Genomic DNA, 9,572 nt, shown 5'->3' on the forward strand with positions numbered 1-9,572 from the left:
ATAAGGAATATAGTCAATAATATTGTAATATCTATGGTGTCAGATGGGTACTAGATTTATTGGAGTGATACATGGGAGTGGGTTGGGGGGCAGCGTGAAAAAAGTGAAGGGATTAAGAAGTACAAATTGTTACAAAATAATCACAGGGATGTAAAGCATAGGGAATATAGTCAATAATATGGTAATTACTATGTATTGTGCCAGGTGGGTACTAGACAGGGGGATCATTTCTTAAATTACATAAATGTCTAACCACTGTGCTGTACCCCTGAAATTAATATTGAATGTCAACTGTAATTGAAAAATTAAAAAGGGGGGAGGTGAAGGGCAATAAATGGTCCAAGTTTCCAGGTGTAAAACAAGTTAGTCATCGGGATGTAATGTACACCATAGGGAGTATAGTCAATAATATTGTTATACCGCGATAGTGATGTCAGATGATTGCTGGACATATCATGGTGATCAATTCTTTAGGTCTATAAATGTTGGACTATGGTGTGTACCCCTGAAACTCATATAATATTGTATGTTAGCTACATTTTTAATAAAAATCTTTTTTAAAAAATGAGAATTTGAAGAAGGGGAGAGTGAATATTGAGAAAGACAATAGCCTCTGCCACAATGTGTTTATAGAATGTGCCAGTAATAAAATGTTTTCAACCCTTTATCTCCCGTTTCATGCAGGTGTATTTTCTGTTAGCAAGAAGTGGAACATTAATTTGTTTATTTCTGGATGTTTGAAGGATTTCATGAAAACCATAATAACAAACCCTCGTTACCCACCATGCAGAATTAACAAATGCTAATATTTCCTTCAGATCTTTAAAAAAATGAATTCAAATAAGGTCCCTTTTGTTAACACAGCCCAGTTCCATTCCTCTTCCTCCGTTTTGAAAGGGAATTACTTTTCTGAATGACGTGTTTCCTACTGATGATTCTATTTTCTGTGTAAGTAACATTAACAGTATTTTTCAAAAGTGTTTAAATGGCATATAGTTGATCTTCTGACAGCTCATTTTGATTCAATGTTTTTCAAGGGTTTGCCACGGATATTACTGATCAAGGCACACATTTTAACTGCTTCACTCTTTGCCATCTTTTATCTAGGCCACGACTGATCCATTTTCTTGTTTACAGACATTTAGGTATTTCCAACTTTTCCTAATTACAAACAATTCGGCTGTGAACATCCATGTAGGTCTCCTTGTACACATGCGCATGGGTTCTGGAGAGTACTGCTTCTCAAGCGTTAAGGCGAGTATGAATCTCCTAAGAAATCGTGTTAAGTGCAGATTCTCACTCAGAAAGTCTGGGGTGGGACCTGAAAGTTGCATTGTGTCAAAATTCCCAGGTGAAGCCCATGCTGTTCTGTGCATACTTTGAGAAGTAAGACTCTAGAGTTGTTGGGTCATACGGTGAACATCTCTTCAACTTTCATAGACTCATCAAATTGAACCAATTTTACTCTAAAAGAAATGAAAGTGTTCTATTCTCCATCCTCACCAGTACTTGATCTTGAGACTTTTTGCCTTTGGCCAATCTGAAAGCATGAAACAATTATTAAATCATATTTTCCTGATTATGTGACAATGATCATCTTTTCATATTGACTATTCAAGCTTTTTCTGTTCATGTATTTTACCCGTTTTTCTAAGGCAGCAGTTCTAAGTGTGGCCTTAGGACACTGGGGGCCTTCCTTTTCCAATTTCCTATCACATGAAGCTTGATTTTCTTTGTATTCTTTAACTAAAATATAGAACAACCGACTGACTGCAGAAGCAGATTATGAGAATCCAGCTGCTTTTTGTTAAGCTCGACATTAAAGGTTTTCAAAAACGTACAATGCCTCTCTTCTCAGTAAACTTGTTTTGTATGTTATTTGCCATAATTAATGCACATGTATTATTCAAAATACTTTAAATTCTGTCTTTTAATTTCTAATGCACGAACTCCAACAGATAGAACCTATATCCAAAAAACTCTTTAGGGTTCTCAATTTTTTAAGAGTATAAACGGGTCTTGAGACAAAAAAAGTTTGAGAACTGCTGTATTAATGCATGGCTATCATCTGGTCATTGATTTGTAGGAGGTTCTTTTGTTTTTTAATGTATCCTGGACCCTCCTCCTTCAGTTATATTTATTGCAAACATTTCTCTCTGAGGCTTGTCTCTTTACTTGTGGTGCCTACTGTTCCACAAAAGTTTTCATTTTGATTCAGTCCTATTTTCCTACAGCGTTATGCTTTTGCTAAGGGTACTGTTCCTATTTTGAAATAGAGAAAGTGTCACTGCTTTTATAAAGAACCCCAGCTTTGGCACCAATGAATGAATTATGGAGAGGAAATGGGGTTTCCCCTTTAAGGAGATCAATGTAAAATATGTAGTTAGGTATTTTAGAATATTCTGTTTTGCCTCAGACAAATGAAATACAATGTCGGTGATTCACTAAAAATAATATTTTACCCTTCACATGTTTCTGTTTCCTCTTCAGAAGATTAGGAAGGAAATTCCTATAAAACTTAATGTACATTTAATTCAATATGTACATTTAATTTTTTCAGCAAATATATTAACTGAAAAAAACAACTCATTTAAATTCAACATTTTGTATAAAGCTTTTGTACTTAAAAAGCACTTTCGTACATACTATTTTATTTGACCTTCATAATCCTGTATGATAAATGGGAATGGTATTATTATGGTAAGAACTGTGTTAGAGTTAAGGGAAGTGAAGATCAGAGAAGTAAAAAATTCAGCAGCATCATGCACACAGGATTAGAAATGAGATCTAACTTCCAATCACAACTGATGAAGATCCCTTAAAAATTATGGCTGATTTTTCCTCGTCAGAATAAAAGTAACAAGTAACCCCAATCAATCCTCACGTGAAGCAGGAACAAATTAAATACCTGTGTGGTTGAGACAACAGAAAGCAAGGAAGGTATAATGGGCATTTGCAGGAGTCTCTGGCTTTCAAACTGACTTCTTGGAAGATGACACTTGGACGTCATCAAAATGGTGGCGTGAGGTGAGCCTCTGTAAAGCTCCCCTGGACTTTACAACTAATCGAACAACAATAGCTCCACAAAGGACTCCCTGCACAGCAGACAGGCAAGACGAAGAGGCCCACTACTGAATTCACCTACAGGTGGGCAAATCATGCGAGCGGAGGAGGAGGGAAGGGAGAAGTACGGAAACAGAGCCCTGCGGGCACAGGACGCAGACCTCGCTCAGCGCTCCGAGCTCGCTGCTTCCCGGAACTACCGCAGCTGCGGGAGAGGGAAGAACTTGGACTGCTAGGGCTCTGCTCATGGCCCACAGGGCTGAGGGGGCAGCATATAACACAGCTGAACCCAACGTTCATGGCAGAGACCTCGGAGAAAAGACTGAGGGAAGAAGGCTGAAAACGGTGGTTTAAGCCCTCACTGCCAAGCAGAGAACGGAAGCCTTAGGCATTGAGACTAACGGCCCCCTCCCTACCCTCCCAGAGCTCGCCCCGTCCTGAACTGCCCGGTGCTAGAAGCGGAACTATAGCAGTGTCAGATCAAAAGAACAGAATATTTGCTGTTCTGAGAACTGTGGACCGCAGACACAGATTTGCAACCCAACTAGTTCTGGCAAAGGGGAGGGAGCTGTGGAAGCAGGACCAGCTGTGGTGGTGGTTGCTGCCATTGCTCTGGGCCACCTCTCACAACTCACCCCAGCCCTGGCCCCACCTATCTGGGCAGATCCCTGCAGGAGTAAACAGAACTGCTGAAATATACGGGCTCTGAATCTGGTGCAGGAAGAGCTTTGGAACTTCAAAAGCTCTCCGCATATCCACATGGACACTGCGCCCTGTGACCCAGGTGAACTATTAACAGAGGAGAAGCCCGTCTCCCAGGGAATCCCCCCATTGGGTGAGAAGCTGGAATAGTGCAGAGAAAACATAGCACTACCATGTGAGAGAGAAAAAAAGGCTGCAGTTGGAAAGAAAATAAAACATTCTATCAACAAGTACTGGAAAACAAAAGAAAGACCTCTTCCTATCAACTTGTTGCAGAAGCCACTCCTGTAGATGTCTAGGAAGAGAAATAATAAATCAGTAATTGCCATGAATAACCAAGGCAACAAGACAGCTCAGAAAGAAAGTGAAAAGTCTCCAGAAAAGGAACTTAAAGATATGGAAATATGTGACTTAAATGACAGAGAATTCAAGATTGCAGTTCTGAAAAAAACTCAACGAGATGCAAGAAAACACAGAAAGGCAGTTTAATGAACTCAGAAACACAATCAAAGAACAACATGAGCATTTTACGAAAGAGATTGAAATTTTAAAAAAGAACCAAATAGAATTTCTGGAGATGAAGAACTCAATAGAAGAAATTAAGAATGAAATAACCAGTTTAGGTAGTAGAGTTCACCAGATGGAGGAAAGAATCAGTGACATCGAAGATAGAAAATGGAAATTACACGGATGGAAGAAGAGGCTTGAGACTTAAAAGAAATGAAAGAACTCTACAAGAATTTTCTGATTCCATCAGAAAGAGCAATATAAGAATAATGCGCATACCAGAAGGAGAAGAAAGAGAGAAGGAAATAGAGAATATATTCAAACAAATTGTTGATGAGAACTTCCCAAACTTGTGGACAGAACTGGATCCTCGAATCCAAGAAGCAAATAGAACACCTAATTACCTCAATCCCAACATGCCTTCTCCAAGGCACATTGTATTGAAGCTGTCTAAAATCAACGACAAAGAAAGAATCCTCAAGGCAGCCAGGGAAAAGACGTCAGTGACGTACAAAGGAAAGCCCATTAGATCATCATCAGATTTTTCAGCAGAAACTCTATAAGCCAGGAGGGAGTGGAACCAAATATTCAAAGTATTGAAAGAGAGAAATTATGAGCCAAGAATAAAATATCCAGCAAAGATATCCTTTAGATACGAAGGAGGAATAAAGACCTTTCCAGACATACAGAAGCTGAGGGAATTTTCTAATACACGACCTGCACTACAAGAAATACTAAAGGAGACTATTCGACCACCATCAACAGGGACAATTTGTGGCAACCAAAACATAAAAAGGGGGAAAGTAAAGGCCTGAACCAGAATATGGGAATGGAGAAAGTAAGCGTGCTGAAGAAAATGGAATACTCTAAATATCAAACTTTCTTTTACATAAACTTAAGGGTAACCACTAAAAAAAAAAAAAAATCCAGAACTGAAATATATACTGTAATAAAAGAAGAAACAGAGGGAAACATCATAGAATACCACCACACAGAAATAACAGACAAAGAAACAATGGAGACACAGCCTTACCAAAAAACTAAAGAATGACAGGAAATCCTCACATATCAATAATCACCCTAAATGTAAATGGACTGAACTCACCAATAAATATTTTTACATCTTTAATTTCAATATGTAAATCAACCAGAAAAAAATTATTTCATTTCCTTGGTGGTGAGAGATTTCTTCGGTAGAACTAAAATCTATGCTGACCAGGGAAGAACCCAGTGATCCTATCAGGTCACAGCACAGGACTGTATTTTGAAGGTAGGAAGCAGAAGCCACAGCCTTGACTGAGTTAACAATAGGCAATGAGCCAGAGCTCCCTGTGTCCGTGGAGGCTGACTCAGAACAGAGGATGGATGGAGTCATCATGGAATTCAGGCTTTGATGTGATGGGCATCAAAAGGATAGATGGGCTTTGACATGATGCAATTTCAGGTGATGCAGTGTGGGTGAAAGGATCTGGCCAGTAGGGGGCCCAGAAGCGGTGGGTCAGAAGTTATAAGTTGAATCAGACTCTGCACCAACCACTGTGGGTGTGCTCCCGGTAGACCGTGGTTCTCACACTTGAGCGTGTGTCAGAATGAACTGGTCTGCTTGTTAAAAATGCGAGTTCCCTGACCCAACCCTAGAAATTCTGATTCAATAGAGCAGGAATGGAAAAAAAAAAGAAGAAAGATGACACTTTACTATACAATAACATGTGACTAATATGCCCCCTGGTTCACTAATATTCCTATTCATAATCAAGGACAATTCATTTAGTTCAAATTACAGGAAGGCGGAGAGTGTTCAGATGAAACCTGAGAGGAAAAGATCAAACACAGAAAAACAACTAGTATTTCCCCTGAAGCGACCAAGAAAGGGTGGAGAAAACAATTAGACATAATTAGTAATAGAAGTTAGAGAAAGGAAAGAATGTAAAGAAAATATATGTATCTCTAAATGAAAACGAAAGTAATTAAAAATTAAGGTACAAAAGGATTTTCAAGTCAATCACACAGAATGATCCATATAATCAATACTATCCATGACGCTTTCAGAAAAAACCTTGCCATCAGGGACTTTGTATTTCAGAGATTCCTTCATATGAAGACTCAAAGATATAAGGAGAGAAACAACTTCACTGAAGACATATTTCAAGCTAATGAGTTCACAGTTACTTTCAAAACCAATTAAAAGAAATGCCTACTTGGGGGGACCAACCAAAATAGTGCAGTAGGTAAACGCTGCGTTTATCTTCTCTCACAACCACATCAAAATGACAACTGCTTTATAATACAAAATAACCATTAATGAGAATCGCCTAAAATCAAGCTGAACTGAAGACTTTCAACTAAGGACGTGCAGAAGCCACCTCCAGACTGGTAGGAGGGGTTAGAAATGTGGAACGGGTTGGTCCCACACCGCATGTGACTATTAAAGATTAGGAGGGATATTTTGGCTGTGAGGGTTTCCCCCCATCCCCAGAGGAGCAAGAGATCCCAGCCCCACCCCAGCCCAGGGTTCCATTGCCAGGGAGAGACGTCCCCATAATTTCTGGTTGTGAAAATCAGCAGAGATTGTGACTGAGTGAAACAAAGGGCAGCTGCACTCACAGGCGCTCCTCTTAAAAGGATTACGTACAGACTTACCCAACAACAGAATCACTCGCTTTGAGTTCCAGCGCTGGGGCAGTAGCTGGAAAGGAGACAGGGACACATGGTGGGGAAGTGAGTTGTCTGGCTTGGAACAGGGCCTAGAGATGTGGCTTTCTCCTGGAGGGAGGAACTGGTAGAGGCCATTTTTTTCTTTGTTGAGCCTTACCCCTTCCCCACATGTGGACACAGGCAGCTGCCATATCGAACCCTCCACCCTTCATTTACCACACCCTGGTGATTCAAGACCCAGCCCCGCCGAACTTTCCGGCACACCCAGGCCTCTTCTAATGGCTTTTCCATGCAGACTGCCTGCCTTGGCTCAAGCTGCAGACTTTCCTAGGGTCTCTTAAGGTTTGAAGAACCCAGACAAGCAGCATCTGGCTTCACGTGTCCTGTACCTCTGACTGAGCAGCCCTAAGCTTGGCATGGTGACAGCTAGCCTTGGTTTGTAGCTTGGCCTCTCAGGGTGCTTACAAGGATAGCATGGGAGGCAGCCACCTGCGGATCTTTTTGGCTCCTGTCAGGTGGCCCTGGGTGGGGCATGGACTGTGGCTGAACTTGACCTACAGAGGATCCCCTCTAAGGTGGTCCTGGGACTGGCACCCCCAATGGCCAGCTTCGAAACAAGCTGGAGCATTACCCAGCCACCTCCAAGTACAACACACCCAAGGGGTGGATTGGACAGGCACCAGAGTCCTGTTGAGACAGATCCTGCTCTGTAGGATCAGCCCCCGCACAACAACTATTCCACTGTAGTCAAGGCCAGTCCTCACAAGTAGTGAACCCAAGGGTCAGTTCCTCCCTTTGATGCACAATTATTAACCAAGGCTCCACTACAAGAGGAGGGCACACACAACCCACACAAGGGACACACTTGGTGTGTATGGCTCAGGTGACCAGAAAAGACTACGCCACTCAACCCCACAGCACAACTACTACATAAGTCACTCTACTAAGATCAGAAGATATAACAGCCCTACTTAATGCACAGAAACAAACACAGGGAGGCAGCCAAAATGGGGAGACAAAGAAACATAGTCCAAATAAAAGAACAGAACAAAGCTCCAGAAAAAGAACTAAGCGAAGTGAAGATAAGCAATCTATCAGACGCAGAGTTCCAAACACTGGTTATAAGAATGCTCAGTGATCTCAGGGAGAACTTCAACAGAGAGACAGGAAGCATAAAAATGGAGATGGAAACCATGAAAAAGAACCAGTCAGAAACAAAGGATACAATAATGGAAAGGAAGAATATATTACAGGGAATCAACAGTAGATTAGATATAGCAGAGGATCCAAAACAGCGATGTAAAGATAAGGTAGCAGAAAACACCCAATCAGAACAACAAAAAGAAAAAGAAGTCAAAAAATGGAGGAGTTTAAGGGGCCTCCGGGACAATATCAAGCGTACCAAGAGTCACATTATAGGAGTACCACAAGAAGAGAGAGTAAGGAATTGAAAACCTATTTGAAGAAAAATGACAGAAAACTTCCCTAACCTGGTGAAGAAAGTAAACATATAAGCCCAGGAAGTGCAGAGTCCCAACAAGATGAACCCAAAGAGGCCAACACCAAGACACATCATAACTAAAATGCCAAAGGTTAAAGACAAAGAGAGAATCTTAAAAGTAGCAAAAGAAAAGCAGTTAGTTACCTACAAGGGAGCCCCCATAAGACTGGCAGCTGATATCTCAACAGAAACTTTGCAGGCCAGAAGGGACTAGAAGGAAATATTCCAAGTGATGAAAAGCAAAGGCATACAACCAATATTACTCTACCCAACAAAGCTATCATTCAGAACTGATTCAAAGCTATCATTCAGATAAGGAGCTTCCCAGACAAGAAAAAGTTGAAGGAGTTCATCATCACCAAACCGGTATTACAAGGAATCTTAGAGGGACTTCTTTAAGATGGGCGGGGGTTAAGGACTGGTGAAAGCGGAAGGAATTAAGAAGTACAAATTGGTTGTTATACAGCAGTCATGGGGATGTAGGGTACAGCATAAGAAATATAGTCAATAATATTGTAATAACTAGGTATGGTGCCAGATAGGTACTAGATCTATCAGGGTGATAGAAGGAAATGGGGTTGGGGCAGGGTGAAAAAGGTGATGGTATTAACAATTGCAAAGTGGTAGTTAATACAGTATGGGTATATAATCACCAATGTTGTAAAGATCATGTACGATGCCTGATGGGCACTGGGGGATTACTTAACAGACTGTGTAGATGCCTGACCAACGCGTTATACATCTGAAGCTGAAGCAGAATAATACTGAATGTCAACTGTAAGTAAATAATAGGTATATTTTGTCACGAGATGTGGAGGACAACACAGGGAAGACAGTCAATGACAAGATAGTAACGGCTATATAATATGTCAGAGGAGTACTAGCTTGGGGCTTGGGTTATCACATTATGAGGGGTTTAAATATCTAACTATTATGTTGCTTCGTATACCTGAAACTAATAAAAATAAATAAATGTAAAAAAAGAATAACCTATATAATTCACCCTAAGAATTGACTCATCACTGAACATATACTTGATGACCACACTCACATATAAGAACTCTCCATATTTCTTTTGATTTAATATTCATCTTTGCTACAGAATAGGTGGCATAAATATCAGCCCTATTCAAAAATCTTTCAT

The sequence above is a fragment of the Rhinolophus sinicus genome, linkage group LG03, assembly GCF_036562045.2.
Source record: "Rhinolophus sinicus isolate RSC01 linkage group LG03, ASM3656204v1, whole genome shotgun sequence".
NCBI lineage: Eukaryota > Metazoa > Chordata > Mammalia > Chiroptera > Rhinolophidae > Rhinolophus > Rhinolophus sinicus.